The following is a 16,611-nucleotide window of genomic DNA, read 5'->3' as shown; positions in this document are numbered from 1 at the left end:
CAAATGTATAGGTGTTCCATAAATGAAATCTAATGGGGGAATTGTCTTGTATTCAAGATAGCTTATTTACCCAAATATAAGACTATTTCAAAGCAACAACTTATGAAATCTAAGCTCAGAAATGAAATGGACTTTAGTGGTGCTTATTGTCCAAACAATGAAATTGGAGTAAGAGTTAGCATATAAAGGGATGCCTGTGCAAAGTTTAATCTGAATTAATGAAGGGTGTGAATTTGAGGTCAGCTAGTTAAAAACAGCATTAAAATCCTTGTGGGTATGTTTGTTCAGAAATAAAGTGACTAATTTTAAATGAGTTGGTCCATACAGGTTTTAATGTGGTTTCATGTATCTCCTTTTAAAAAATTATTTTTTCTGAGTATCTCAGTGCAGGTGGGCACTAAATGTAGTATAAATAATGAAGAGAAGAACTATATGCTGCTTTTATTCATCTAGAATAGTGATCCTAACCGTTTGTTTACAGTTTGTTGCGTTAGAAGTGTATTTCCGCCTGTACTTTGGCAAGTGAGTGACTAATCCTCTTCAAGTGTAGTTACAGTAACACTTGAAGCTATGTGAGCTCAAAGTTAAAGAAAACCTTGTGCTAGTAAACTTTAGTGGGAAGCTTGCAAACCTGGGGGGAGAGAGCAATTTTGTATAGTCAGTATAATCAAGGCAGACACTGGGTGTTTATTTATCATTGTAAATACAGACATCTTGCATAAAATTAGTTAGTTTATCAACCAGTCTAATCTCCATACAACTTTCAGATGTTAGAAAATTCAGAAAATAGTGAGAAATTCCACTAAGGTTTTGTGGACTACTTAAAAGATATTACCTGGATACTTGAATTTACCAGTTCAGCTCTACTGTTCAAGCAAAACAATATCAGCAAGGATTTGAATTTGCTGCCTCTTGATTTTTATGACGGTGAAAAGTGAACTTTGGAGCCCAATTTGTACCGTGTCAGTGGTGATGTTCTTAAAAGCGGCCTTCTAGAAGAGGAGTCTGACTTTTGCTTATTTGTTGGAGGAAGTGGCTGGGAAGGCTGTATCACTGTGGTATACTAGGACCTCAAGAGCAGTTCAAAATCGTAGGAGGGAACGAGAGCTTTCATAGCTTAATGCTAAAAGGAGTCATAAGATGACTTCTGATCTCCCGTGTATCAGAAGCTGTTACATTTCATTGAGTTATCTCTATATTGAGCCCAGTAACTTAATTAAATTAAAGCATTTCAGTCCTTGAAACAATTGGGTGCCATATGACAGACAAAGGTGCCGGCATTGTCTGAGACCCTGTGCTGCCAAAGTTTTAATGAGAGAGATCCATGCTCCATGTACCAGAGGAAGGTGTGGGGGGAGGTAGGCTTAAGTATAACTTGGGTAAGATTTCTTCTTTCCAATTCCGAATTTCAGTTGACCCTGAGCATATGAGCAAGGCACATCAGCCAGGCAGCTGAGCCTCTGAGCAATGGTGAGTCCACAGTTTTGCTGGCAAGCTGTTCTAAGGTTTAATCATTCTTGCTGCTAAGAAATTAAGTGTTCTGTTTTGCTTTTTTAATTGATTTTCCCCTTCCCCCCCTTTTTAAAAATCTTTTTGTTTTAAATCTTTCAGCTTGCTTCCACTGGATCTTTTATATGCTTTTGTTAGCTGGGTAGCAAAGCTTGCCCCCCAGACACCCTCAGATGTCTTTCTTTTGTGAGTACTTGCATACAGCAAGTGACATTGCTTCTTGACCTTCTCTTTGATAAGCAGAATAGGCTGAGCTCCTTAAACAAGCCTTGCAGTGTGGTGCTTACCATTCCCTGGATTGGGTTTTTTGGCTCTCTAAATGCTTTTCAGCCTTCCCACGGCCTTCTGAACACAAATATTGAAACCTGACAAGGTAGAAAAGTAGAGGTACACCAATATATCGGTCCATATCAGATCTGCACCAATAAAAGGAAAAATGTTATTATCGGCAATCAGCTTTTTTTGGCCCGTGTAGGTGATAATATCACTGATTAAATGCAGTGTGCATGCATGCAGCCGCCATGCACATGGCCAGGAATGCAGCTGGGCAGCTTAGACAGCAGTGTCCGGCCAGAAATTCGGTGGGGGTGGGGATGGGGCATGAGGAGGGGCAGATTGAGGCTGCCACAGTGAGGGAGGAAATGAGGCAGGTGCTGCCCAGCTGCGGTGGGGCACAGGATGGAGCCATGGGTGGCTCATCCAGGGGGTGCAGGGAGTGGAGCACCTCCCGCCACTGCGTGCATCCCCAAGGTAGGCATGGTCCCCCTGGATTTGTGTGCAGACCAAGGGTGGGCTGCCTGCTGCAGTCTCGCACCTGGGGGCTGTGCTGGCCTCTTCTCGTTGTGGGGGGAGCTGAGCTGGGGCTGTGCTCAGGGCAAGGACAGAGGGCAGGCAGTGGCGGCAGTAGGAGCGGGGGGCCCCGAGGTAGGCTACATCCACCTCAAAATTCCCCATATCCCCCCCTCCCCTCCTGCGCCACTGCCGCCTACCCCAAATGCAGTCGTGGCCTGCCTCACAGCCCAGAGCCTGCAGTGAGCAGCCCGTCCCTCACCCTACACAAACTTGGGGGGCATATGCCCCCATGCCTCCCCCAGGGGTTCACACAGTGATGGGGAGCCCCCCCACACGCCTTCCCCCCCACAGACTTACTCTCCAAGCAGCTGCACATATCAGCTGTTGGATCAATATCGGCCGATATGGCTGGTTAATAATCATCCATTGGTATCAGCCAGAAAAATCTTTTATCAGTGCACCCCTGTGCTATTACCAACCCTATACACACAGGGAAGGTTGCTTCTCTACTTCTACTTGGCATTGCCCTTTTTATACATCCAAAGACTTCATTCTGGAACAGAATTGCTCTGAAACCTTAAGTTGAGGCAATTATACATACCCTCTTCTAAGCCCTTCTCAATTGCTTGTTTCAAGGCAAAGCCTCCCATTTTTTCCATAAACTCTGCAATCTTTGCTTCCAAATGTATTGCCTTGCATTTTTAACTCTTAAAGGGTATTTTTGTTTGATTGTGACCATTGGATCAAGCAGTTCGGGGCAGTTCAACAATTACCTGTCCTCCTTGTAATGTGCTAGCCTACCAGTACTGGCTGTTTGCCAGTTTAACAGTCAAGAGTTCATACATTATTTGATTAGTGATTCCTGATATTTTTGGAACATATTCAGGCCTTTAACTTGGAAGAGCTTGGTGGTGCATGGCCTCTTTCAGTCCACTTACCTATGTTTTTCTGTAAGGCTAGGGTCTGAGGACTACAGCTTGGAAATATGGTCTTTAGAGACCATTGGAAAAAAAATGGATTAGCATTGAACCTAGAATGGGTCTGAGAGGCAGGGAGGAGGGGAAAGACACTGCTAGAAACTTCCCTCTCTGTTGCTTATTTTCCTTCCATTAACAGCTCCATCTTGATTGGTCAGTGAATTGTTTTAATCCTTTCAGTGCATGCTCTGTTAGCGCTGTGTCATGCAAGTTTTTAATTAAAAAATGTCATGTGCTACTAAGTCGAATGCCTCGGACAAATCCAAGTAGAGTTGCCCTGCACTTTTTGAGCAATTGCAAAATGGGGAGGAGGAAGCTTTGAAAAATATCCTTCTCTTGATTAATATCTGGGGTTCAAAATAGGTGGAAAAAATTAAAGTTTGTTGATAGCCAACTGTAATTGGTAAATATGTTTGTAGATGCCTAAACAAATGCTTTTGAGTGTCTAGACTGACGTTTACAAATGCGTGTTCCCTCCAGTTAAACGGATGTTTAATTGAGGTAAAGCTCTTGTCTAGACAAATCCTCAGTTGCTCAAGTTTCAATTTTGTCATGCTATAATACCAGCAAAAAGTCAGACTTTGTTGAAGTGAATTTTCGTGCGCATCTTTATACATCCAAAAAGACAAATGGAATTTTCTTTCTCCTTCATGGAAGAAAGTATGTGCCCAACCAGATAACTTTATGTTTTGATATTATTTTTAATTTTAACATTACAGTAAAGGTCAAGATTTTGTTGTTGGTTGCTTTAAATAAAGCCGTATGTAATTTCAAGTGCTTTTGCTGTGAAAGTATTCTGTTAACAATCAAGGTGAAGTGTCCTAGCTGAATATATTACAGGACATATACATTAAAATATACCTGCGTGTTGGAAGCAAGCAGGTCCATTAATCTATCCATTTGACTAAGTTGGAAATTATGGGTATAGTCCTCTCAATCTAATGCTTCAGTAGAGCCTCTTGGAAACTTCTGAATTTAGGAGTTTAACTGATATTTTAATTAATATGAATTTTGGCACTGAAGTGCTTACTAACTGGTTACTAATTACCCTAAACGTGATAGATTTATATGTTGGGGCCGGGGGTGGGGGGAGGTTTTGGTATTTGTTATATTTTGGATAGAACGCTATTGGGGGAGGTTGTTGCTTGGTTTTTAAATATGAAACCCTCTATCAAGATTATAGCAAAGAAATGCTGTAAAGCTGTAATTGATTTAATTGACATCTCAAATACCATACATTCATATTCTAACAAATGCACAGTGGGAATTTTTCTTGCTGGCCTCTTGAATAAGAGTTTTGATTGTCTGGGTGTAGCAAATTACTATACATATCTGCAGCGTTGTGGTTTTGCTGGGCATGTGGTTTCGTCCTTTGTTTTTCCCAAGTTTTTGCAATTCCATGTGAAATAATATTTACATTGTATCTAGTTACTGATCTTTGAAAGGTCTAGAAATTATATTAAATTGAGATAATTGTAACTTCACTATTCAATATTTGAGAAATGAAATTAAAGGCATGCTAGTGCTGTGAGGATATCTGGCAGCTATCAAGCATAAAATGACTATGCAACAATCTTTGCATGTTGTTGACTACCTTCCTTTCTTTAAACTAGAGCTTTTCTTTGAAAATGGAGAGAGTGCCTAGTTTGGCTGTAATTAAACAGATTAAAATTGTAGCACTTCAGACTTTTTCTAATGAAAGCACCAGTGCCATGGTTTACATACCTAAAAATTGATCTGCCTTAATCCTTCAGTTTTGTCTGGACTAGAAGTTGTGGCTGTTTAATGTGGTATCAGTATTAGTATTATTCCAGCACTCCTTATAGCCAATTACAAATCTCTCAGGTGATTAGGTTATCTACAGCTTGTTCCACATATCCTAGGACTTGCTTCTAAGGTTGACCATTACCGTGAATGAATTGGATCTGTTTAACCCTTGCTGTCATATTGCAGTATGCCAGACAGATTGGTCTTAAGCCTTTATGTCTGCAATTCTCAACCATGGTCCCATGGCACGAGGTTCCATGGGCTGCTTCACAATGTTAGCACTGTTAGGTATGTAAACATGATTCACAAAATTAAACTGAGAGATTTCAAATAGGAATCCATTGGAGGTGCACCGATACATCGGTCTGATATTGGATCAGCACCAATATAACGAAAATTGACTGAATCGGAAGTTGGCCTGATGTGGCTGATACACCCCATGCATGTGCGCAGCCACAGCACAGCACGTAGGTGGGAAGGAGCCTGGCAGCTTGAAGAGCTGCATGCAGCTAGTAAGTCTGTTGTGGAAGGGGAGGGGAAAGGGAGGCACCACTCTAAGAGTTCTGCTAAGACTTTGGGCTGCATACCAGACCAGCCAGTTGCAATGGTGTGGGATACCTAGAGGACCAACCAGACCTGTCACAAAATACTTGGTTGTCCACACACTGAATCAGTTCAGAATAGTACTTGTATTTTCCAGGTACACTTCTGAACCATTCTGGGTGGATTTATATCAGTTTAACAGACGTATGTCTGTCTGCTTCAAATTTAAACCACACTTTAAACTGTTATAAGTGGTGCATGTGTCAGTGCCTTCTATGGCCACACATCTTCCAGCTGTAACAGCAGCCAAATTATTGCGTCTGATCAACTGACTGCTTCAGTATTAATTTATGTACTTTTCATCTGTCTGGTGTGGCACTGTTATTGTGGGCAATAGGCTTCTAGTTTCTCAGCTGTAGGCATTTAGCAATTTGATTCTTTTGGTCTGAGATGCAACTGGTGCAGCATTCCTGCAACAAAACCAAAGGTTCAAAACAAAGTGCAAAGCTTGGAGTTGTCCAGACCAGAGATCAGTGTTAAAAGAAAATCCAAGGAAATAAAGGTGGCTTACAAGAAGACAAAGGATAATAATAAATCCAGAAATGTGCTAATGTGCATTTCCTCCTTGAATGAATTGCCTCACGAGACTTCCCAAGTACAAGGCTGGTGTACTTAATGAATGTGGCCTTGGTACCTGGAATCATTAGGTTTGGGCAGGTGATGTTTGATTTCTTCAGGGGTTTGAAGAACTCTTTCTGAATCTCAGGGCTTATTCAGGAATATTCAGGCTGATGCACTCTGCAGAAGAAAACTGCAGTGTAGAGCACAGCCTGGCAACAAGTTCCTTTTTATTTGTCACATTTCTTCATTTGATATCTGTGGGGAACTTCACTGTTTTCTGGAAGTGGCAGTTATGAATTGATATGGCTTTATAAGAGTGCAGATTTTTTCGTCTTCTGGTGGTCTTGGATAGTATCCCTATTCCAACCTTTTTTGGATTGTGGATTTCCTTTCCACCATACCGCACCCAACCTTCTTATCCTATTACTATCACCTACAAGTCTTCTGGGACACAGCTTAGGATGGTAAACAGGTCAGTGTACCTACAAATCTTTGTGCAAGGGGGGAGCAACCAGGGGAAGAAAATTGAACGCAAACCGCATGGTATATTTGGGTGTAACAGGGAGGAGGGAGTGTTTCCTTGCTTTCACTCAGTGTCTGTTTTCTGTAGTCATCCATATTACAGGAATGGTTCTGACCCCCTATCTAGCAGTGAAGAAAAAGGGAGAGGCTTTGTGGACTCCTCCAGTGGCTGAACTTGGTTATAACACATTCCCCAAATGTGGGAGTTGCAGGTAGCGTTTTTAAGCCAAATGTGAAATCTAGATAGTTCCATGGCTTCACATGGACTTGATAACTTGGTTGAAAAATTTTTTTTTAATATATTCTTATCATCGCGATTTATAAACAATTGGTACCCTCAGTGACTTTTTGGTAATGTGCAGGGTGCCTCAAGTGGTGAAAGAGTGCACTGCATGCACAGCATGTGTGCAATGTAGGCAGAATTATTTGAGGTGCAGACACTGCCTTAATCTGGTTTCACATATGATCACTATGCATTCCTGTGGCAAAAGATGAGGCTTCCTATATTTTAATATTCCATTTATTTATTTTTTAGTATTACGGGAATGGTCTGTTTCCCCTCTTCTCTCTGTTACATTTGACACACTTTCCATGTATCTAGCAAATCTGTCTGTACGCTAACAGAATGTCTGCTGCATAACTCGTGGGCTTTCTTCCCATTTCTGGAAGGCCTGGGCGCTCTCGTTCCAGAATGTGCAACAAACTGATGTTTTCCATCATTGCCGCAGCCTGATGGAGGTAGAAATAGTCTGCTGCCCTGAGCGTTCTTTGTTTCTTTTCCTCCTGTGTGGTTGACTTTGTTCTTTCCCCTCTTTTTAAAGACTATTTTAAATTGTTAATTATCAATTACCGTGGCTGGCAAACCTTTGAGAAGCTTGATGGGAAGGGGGGAGTATACCATCTATCTCTAGGTAAAAGCATGGATGAGATCCAATACTGAAATTAGAAAATGTAGGTTAAATGTCCAAACTTTCCCTTGCCTGCTTGCTTAGAAAGGTTTAGTAGTATGTTGCCGTAGACACCCAACAAGACTACAGGCCTCTCGCACAACCTTTCCCAGGCCTGTTCTTTAAAAAAAAAATAAATAAAAAAAATTCAAATTGGACATCCTTAGGGATGCTGGCCAGAAACATGACTGCTACTTTCAGCTGCAGTTTTCAGATTTTAGGCTGCTGAGAGGGAGTGAGTGAGTGACAAGCCAGAGCATGGTTGACTGTTCACCTCGGCAAATCTGAAGAGACAGGGAGCTCCTGAGATACGAGCTTGAGAGATTTAAATATTAACACCAAAATGTTTCAAGTCTCACCCTATTCCATTTGCCTCATGTGCTTCCTCTCTTCTATGCAGCTATGTTTTTTGGAATATGTAAAGTTGGAGTATTTGACATGGGCCCTTTACCAGCAATATCGTGTCTCAGCCATAGCCTGTGCATTTGTCCCTAGGAGAATGCAGAGGAAAAGAGAACCGGTGTCTCGAAGAGATGAAGACTTGCCAACTCTCAGGCCTGACAGACAGACTAGGCCTCGGGTGTTACTTGCTGGAAAAGCATGCGTCAAGTCTTCATGTGAAATGTGAATTATAGCAGCATGTTCTCACATTTGGAAGTTAGTTTTATTTTTACTGTTAGAATTGCTGTCTTGGTCTTGTTTTTATAATGTGGCTGCATCATCATTTCAGATTTATTCTGTTACAAGATTTCAGGTGGTTTACCATCTCTGGCTACAATAACATTGTGTTTTTTAAATAAATAACTTATACTTCCACTCCTTAGCGTCATGTTTTTATACCTCAAAAAAAAATTGAAGCTATACATTTTTCCGCCATGCCCTCCCCTCCATATGTTAGGATTACAAAATGTTAGTGTCTCTTGTAGTCCCACAGCCTCAAGCAAAAGCAGTTGTATTCCCCAAGTAACATTTTCATGACAATAATAACATGGACAATAAAGACTTTGACAATTCATCCATTAATTTCCTCTTGCATAGACTTAGCATATGGGAGTACTGGTCATTTCTTGGGTTCTTTGCACTAATGTTTCCATATGGGTCTAGGCTTCTTGAAAGAGGCAGGTGGCTAGGCCTCTGCAGGCAGTTTGGGCCCCAAACCCTCCTTTGTTTCTGCAAATGTTTTTGAAGGATGCACTGTGCCACCAAAACAGAAATCATGTTTTTCAGCAGCTTGTGGCTGAAGGTAAGCAGGCATATATATTAGGTTTTTAGCCTGATAGAAGTGTAACATATATCACTAGCATCTTGTACCTATTGACGGTGTAGTTATTTCTCATTCGTACATTAGGAGGAAGTTTCATAAAGCCAGGTCAGCAGTTAAGTGTGCGGGGTCATCTAGAACAGCAGTATGAAAAATTAATATGTGGTTGCATGATCTTGAATATGTCTTCATGTATTTCACTGTTGCCTCTATGAAGGTCATGTATGAATGTTCCTGGTACACCAGGGACTTTGTAATGAAAGTAATGAGTTGTTGTGTTTATATTTCTGTGCTGCATTGGACGATCATGGGTAGGTGAATGACTGTAGCCAAATCAAGAATCCCAGCTACTGAATTTCCTCAGTAATAATACATTGTGGGGAGGAGGAGGGAGGAATACTAGCCACTTTTACCAAATGAACCTGCAGTTTCACCATATGACCTTGCAAGTGTTGCATTGGATTTTTTTCAGATCTAGTTTCCTATCTGTGACAAATGGGGTTGGGGAAGGGCTGGATTCCTGAGTGGCTGTCACATGCATCTAGATAGATATTCGGGCCAGCACCCTGGCGCATTGGTGCTACACTGAAGAATTCCTCCTTTAGTTTGTTCTTCAGAGCTGGAATAACAATCTAGTGCATTGTACATACCTCCAAACAGGGCCTCTGATACAACTACTGTTGGATGATGATCTGTTGAGGCTACTAAGGGGAACTTGCAAAATTCCATATCATGCTGCCAGATCCCTTCCCATCTAGACAGACAGATGTATGCAGAGCTGTTTCAGAGTGGGAAAAACCTGCAGATGTGGGAAGGCCCACGACTGAAGGGCTCCCGTAAAGGAAACGGCAGACTAGAAACTCCTTGTTCTGGAGCCTGGTCTCCACGGACCTGGAAAGCAAGAGGCCCATGGGTGCTCCTTTACTTTCTCCACAGGGAAGTTGAGGTGAGGTGGTCTGGTGAATAAAAATGTGGATAGAGGAAAACAATTTGCCTGATCCTTCAGCAGAATAGCAGCTGGCTGCCTGCATTTTGAACTGTTTCCAGTTTCTGGATTGTGGTTTGTTTGTTTGCTTTTGAGGGGGTTTTTGGGGTGGTGGGGAGATTGAGGGGTCTGCTTAAGAAGAGATTCCTGGATCTGATCCTATTTGGTCCCCTGGTTGCGAACAATTTGACTACATTATTCACAACAACAAAAAGAGTTTGTTTTTTTCAAAGCAAGAAAGGAGAGTCTGGATTCCTTGAAATCCTTCCGTGTCCTATAAGAGCTGCGAAGCAACAAATGTGATCTTTTCCTAGCAGCAACAAGAAAAGTCCTTGGCAAACTCTGCCTGCCTCCTCTAGGACTTACCTACACGTGAGGAACCCAGAGGGTTTTCATGCTGATGAACCAGCGATTCACTTTTTAATTTAAATGCTGCATGTCAGTGAAAGTTGTGGAGCTGACTTTTCTGATAACCAGTGTCCTCTTTTTTGGCCACAGAACAGCCCGGGAGACTCAACCAACACCACATCAAAATGCTCGCCAATGCACCTTCCAGGTTAAGCACAGTGAACAACTTGGACCCTTTGAACAAATCAGTGGGGTGAAAAACCAAGACCCGTTTGATCTTTGTCTTCCACAAAGTGGAAAATTAGCCCCAGCTGTGAGGCAACAAGGTTGAGAGCACTGGAGCGTGCTGGTGTATGCACAGAATGGCACAAGTTTCAATAATGGAGTGATTTCAGACCCATTTAGTTAAACTGCTACACACTAGTGCATGCAATTAAAGTGGATTTCAATGCATCTTGTAGTGGTTTAGCTTTGTGAGTACAGTTACGGGCACAAGCTCAACCAAAACACCCAGTTTTCTTAGAATCGTAGAGGGGCAAAAACCCCACAGTGTGTATCAATCTGACCATGGGGCGAAATTCCTTCCTGACCCCAAATGTGGTGTTTGGTCTGACCCTAATTGGAGGGGCAAGGCCCTCTAGCCAGGAACCTCTGGCTCTACATCCCCAGCAGGAGCATTCACACACCCCGTCAAAATCCTCATCCTTGGCTGCACCCAACGCCCGATGCCTCTGACGAAGGCTTAAAAACAAAAACCTGGCAGATGTAGTAGGAAGGGGGCTGAGGGGGCAGAATTTCTCCTGGTCCCATATGGCAACCAGCAAAACCAAGCAACATAGGAAATACCTGGAGGTGGAACAGGCATAACTGCACCTATATCCTCCCTGGCCACTGTCTGTCCAAACTTTTCTTGCAGATCTCGTTATGGAGAGTTCACAAATTAATATTTTAGCCTATAAGCTCAGTGACAACTGGTTATAGCTTATCATTTAGTGCAGAGCAGGGCACAGTCCAGCAGAGAAGAGGGGAAGTGAAGCTGTGTGGTGCCGCACATGCCCCAGCAGGAACCGGAAGGTGGCAGGGCAGGAGGAAGGGAGAGAGGTGAAGGGGCACTGGTACCCATAGCTGGTCTGCTACCTCCCTCCCTGCGTGCTGGGGGCTGCAGCAGGCTGGGAAAGCCCCTCCCCTGCTGCCGCTGCCACCCACAGCCTCATGTGGGCTGTGCTGCCTGGTGGGGCTTCTTGCTGCCTCCTTCCCCCTCTGTCAAAGACCCCAGGGAGCGGCTTCCAGCAGCAGCTGTGTCCAAGCGGGTCTTAACTTGTATAATTGGAGGAGGTTAAACGGATCATGTTTTAAACTATATTTATATCCCTAATACACACTTCTCACTAAAGGTGATTGCTTGTTTGTTTGTTTTGGTTTGGTTTTTTGTTTAATTAGACAAAAAGAAAATTTAGCCCAGGACTGTAGTGTCATACCAAAATATCTCATTTGTTTATTGTGACATTTGTTTATTGTAAATTAAGTAAGGCAAAACATCACAATGATGGCTGCTTTAATGTGTTGCCTTTTTGATGCACTGTCAAAAACCCATTGTAATTATAAGAGGCAGTAATTTAACATTTTAGATTTCCATAGGCATTTACTTTTTTATAGAGGCCGAATATATTTAAGCCTACTACGGTCTGAAATAAATGTGCAGAAAAAGAGATGTCAGTTTTTTTTTTTTTAAGGTAGAGGTACATGAGCCAAAAAGTTTAGGAACTCATGGGAGAGATGTTACCTCAGATACAGTTTAAAGAGACCACCTTGCAAGGTGCATTTTATCTGTTCCTATTCCTCCACTCACACACACAAAAATCCCTTTTCAATGGTTCTGGGGCTGAATCATATCAAACAAAAATACTTTGATGCTCAACTCTTATAAACTAAGTTACATATGTTGTCCCATCATTTGAAAACTTTCATCAGGGTTGTTTGTGAAAGATCAATAATCAAGGCAAGTGATAGAAAGTTCAATGGGCTTTTTAAAGTAAGGAATGTAAATAGATGCAACTATAAAGATCTGAATGAAACTGCTCTAGGGTGAGTCAGTTCTTAGCCCCAATATTTTCAAATCTTCATTTTGAAACACTAGAATTGCTGTATAGCATCTGTGAGCAACTGCCCTACCTTGGAGAAGCTAATTATGAAACATTACATTAGGGCTATCTCCACAGGTGTAATATCTTCTTTCTAACTTCTGTTTAAACCTATTGAATGTTTGTTTGGTTTTCAAACAAACCCAAACTTTTCATGTAAATGTTACTGCTCAACTTGAATTTGGAGTTTTATTGTAAATGATATTTATGGCAGTAACTAAATAAATTGCAATTACTTTAGGTTGCTTGTGATCTTAACTATGCCATCCTGCCAGAGATAGGAGTATTAAAATATTACATTCTTACCTTGAAGGCTCACTGCCTTGATGTATTCACCCACTGCCCTGAGAGGTTACAGGTTAGCATTCCCTAGATTCCATTGTGCTAGAGTGAGTATTGCAGGCTGAGGTCACTGCAAGCAAAGAAATCTTGCTGTGTTTGCCTTTCTTTTTACTGTAACTGGTCTTGTCCACAATAGGGCTTAAGCTGGGTTTATTGAACTGGGTTAAAACTGTTTCAAAACAAATCTGGCAAATACTTAGTTCCATTTAAGTGGGAGACCTTTGTCAGTTCCAGCTGCCATCCTGGATGATTTGGTGTCTTTGTGAAGGAATAGCTCCCAATTCACTTCTGTTGTATGGAGGTACAATGAAGTCAAGAACTGAACCTTCCTTTAAGCCAGGTGTATATTTGGTGACCCATGGTCCTGCATGGAAAAGAAAAACGAGATTGCTGTATAACTCATGTCATAAAGAGAATAGTTTGAGCCAGGAAATGGAGATAAAACGAGATGAGTAAGAAGGAAAAGGTATTATGTGAAAGATAGACAATGCTGAAGTCTGACCTTCAATTTCTTTACATTGCGTATTGTGCAGGATGTGTTCTCATGTTTGTTTGTCGCATGAAAAAGCTTTGTATACACCTCTTTAATAGTCTTAACTAAGCAGAACTACTTTGGAAGATGTGTACTGGTGCATATTTTTTGTTCAGATGTTTAGTGGTCTGCTTTTTGCTAGGCATGGACTTCTTTTCTTTACTCAGGCCTGCTTAAATCACTTAAGCCCCAGCTCTGACCCAATTAAAAATCATGTTAGACTGAACTGTTTTAAAAACGCGTGAGAGAATTTCCACTATTATCAGCCTCTCCAGCAACTGGCAAGTCGGAAGATTCTCCTTGTTCTGATGTGAAGCACTCTCGTCTAAATTTCCCCCGATGTCCAGCCTGGTACCTCTGCAGATTGCCTGACCAGGACTGTCCTCTGGATAAATTTAGCTCACGAATTATTAATGAAAATGTCAGGGCAAAGTTGGTAGCACTAGTCTGCTGCTGCATTAAATTTTTTTTTTAAGCTTTTGGAGGCAGTATTTTAAGCTTTATTGTAAGTGGTTTTACCTGTTGAATTTGGAAATACTGTAATGTAATACAGTATGGGAGAGAGGAGCAGTGAGTTGGATTTTATTTCTGAGGGGTGAGAAGTCCAGCTGTTCAGTCACAAGCTGTTGGCAAAGGAAAGAAAATTAGTGTTTTTTATCACAGTGCCATCCTAGTCCTTGCTCAGAGATTTTGTTTTGTTTCATCCTGTGGCTAGAAGATATTCGCTCTTCCAGCACCTTATCATTCATCGGTCAGGTAACAAGTGAGCCACGATATGCAGAAACTCGGTTTTGTCTTAATGGTTCTCTTAAACTCTTCATCATGCAATACTCTTGCTTATGAATTATCAGCTGTTGGTAGTGCATGTCTTAACACTAGAAATACGACACGGCAATCTGTGTCATTTTGGAATATTGTCACGTCTCCGGTGTTGAACATGAGGCAAAAGTGTGCTGTCTCAACGCTGTATTCCCTGACGTGACTTACTGCAATAACAAAATGACCATTTGTCATTCATAGGTTAGAAAATAGAATGAAACTATTGAATAATTTATAATGGATTTTAAAATGCATGATTTACCAAAAGTAGTTTCAGGCTTTGCATACAGAACGTTAAAATTAGTTGCAAATTATACCTCTTTGGTAACTGTATAAGTAGTCTTGTTCTTTCCTCCCTCTCCCCCTTTCCCTTCACTCCAAGGTTTCTTTTTGGAAAGATGTGTGCCGTGTGTGTCCAAGCATAGGAACCATCTGCCTGCGTGGCAGTGGTTCAGTGAGGGGTGGGCACAAGTCGTTTACAAAGAAGAGTTAGTAGAGCAGCATCCCATGTAGTTTGGTAGTAGGCTTTTTGTTTCTGTAATAAATTTGCATCCAATTATTGCATATTACTGGATTCACCTATTTTATCTTAAGCTTAGTAACCAGCTGCACCTTGGGAGAAGGACTCCACAGCATACATACAAGCTGGGGAGTTCCCCTCTTGAAAGCACAGAGGTGGAACGGGACCTTGGAGTCATTACTGACTCCAAGATGAACATGAGCTGCCAGTGCCAGACCGCAGCCAGCAAGGCCAGCCATGCCTTGTCATGCATCCAAAGATGCATCTCAAGCCAGTCCAGAGAGATGGTACTCCTCCTCTGTGACTTTGGTCAGGCTGCAGTTGGGGTACTGTGTCCAGTACTGGGCGCTGTCCTTTAAAAGGGATGTGGCCAGCCTGGAGAGGGTTCAGAGGAGGGCCACCCGTTTGGTGAGAGGGCAGCAGGACAGGCCCTATGAGGAGAGACTGAGGGACCTGAACCTGTTCAGCCTCAGCAAGAGGAGACTGAGGGGAGACCTGGTGGCTGCCTACAAACTCATCGGGGGAGATCAACAGCAAATAGGTAGAGCCCTTTTCTCCCCAGCACCACCTGGGGTGACAAGGAACAATGGTAATAAGCTGATGGAGAATAGGTTTAGGTTAGAGATCAGAAGGCAATATTTTACAGTTAGGGTGGCCAAATCTGGAACCAACTTCCCAGGGAAGTGGTCCTTGCCCCTACATTGGGCAAATTCAAGATGAGGTTGGGCAATCGCCCGTCTGGGGTCTTGTGAACCCAGCATTCATTCCTGCCTGTGGCAGGGGGTCAGGCTAGATGATCTGTTTAGGTCCCTCCTGACCCTTGCTACTATGAAACTATCAGATTGAGGTCAAGCAAGAAACAGATGAAAGGGGAAGGGGAGAGGAAGCTGTGGGGGGCGCGGTGGGGGGGGGAGTGGGATACAAGAACTGGTTCTGAACAAAATTGGACAGAGGTGAGTGGAGTGCAGCACTTGGTGACTAAGGAGCAGAATTACTCGTAACCATAAAGCAGAATGAGCAAAGCGGAGAGGCAGTCAGTCAAATGGAGGTTGGGGGCTATTACATAAAATATTTGGTCAGTTTCATTATTTACTCATTTCTTAATGATTGTTTGAAACATTAATTGTCTCTAAATAGTCTACGTTGTGCCTGATGACTAGCCCGTTACTTGTACACTGGTATTTGTGAAGTGGTTCATTGAGCAGTAATAGTCCCGAAGTGTTGTGGAGTGCCGCGGCATTGCCATAGCTACTGACAAATCTGAGGGAAGGGTGCCCCCGGGCTACTTTATAATATGCAGTTATGAGATTTTACTGTAATGTGTTGGTCTCAGATCAATTAAATATGGTTTTCATTTGATTCATGTAAGAAGAGACGGTCTGGATCTTCAGATGCCCCTTGTGGTCAGTATGGACTTGGGATATGTTTCTTTTGCTTGAAAAAGTGTTTTGTTTGTGCTTAACTTCTCCTTCTGTCGTGGTGTGAAATTTCACTTTAAATCCAAGCTGCCCTCATAATTTGACTCAGCCTTCATAAATTGTTAATGTTCCTCTTATAACTTCTAGTTATGGAAATTGATAAGCCATGTGATGATCTAATGTTGGTAAGCTGATCCTGTGTTTCAGGAGACTAGGGGAGAAACATTTATTTCTCTTTATCTGAAGCAGTTTGCAATATGAAGAGTGAAATAACAGGAATGAGACAAAATGAGGTGTAAATATGGCTCATATTTAATAATGGAGTGAGTGAGTAATGAAGGAAATTCACTTGGAGACTTTGGCAACCACCCTTTAAATATATTTTGAGACTCCAGTGTTGTAAGCTGAGCCATGTCTGTGTTTATGCAGGGCCTTATTAAGCTCCTTCTGAGGACTCACTTGCATGGAGTGGCTTGGAGGGGCTGACTGTGTGTGCTTGCAGGGGAAAGAAAAATGGTCATGAGAGGAAAAGGTTATTTCCCAGTGTTAGCCAACCAGATATGATGT

General features: G+C 42.1%; 1 protein-coding gene across 2 annotated transcripts in view; it reads left to right on the top strand.

Moving 5' to 3' along the window:
* The first annotated feature begins 1,448 nt into the window (after positions 1–1,448).
* Positions 1,449–16,611, top strand: part of ZBTB44 (zinc finger and BTB domain containing 44) — a 45,082-nt gene continuing 29,919 nt past the window's right edge. For both annotated transcript variants that reach the window (XM_019547008.1, XM_019547009.1), the window contains exon 1: positions 1,449–1,470. The gene's annotated coding sequence lies outside the window, so the exon portion shown is untranslated. The remainder of the gene's footprint in view (positions 1,471–16,611) is intronic.

This window comes from Crocodylus porosus, unplaced genomic scaffold, assembly GCF_001723895.1.
Source record: "Crocodylus porosus isolate Cpor-Errol unplaced genomic scaffold, CroPor_comp1, whole genome shotgun sequence".
Lineage (NCBI taxonomy): Eukaryota > Metazoa > Chordata > Crocodylia > Crocodylidae > Crocodylus > Crocodylus porosus.
Note: the sequence above shows the minus strand (reverse complement) of the source record. Positions and strands in the feature narration are given on the sequence as shown.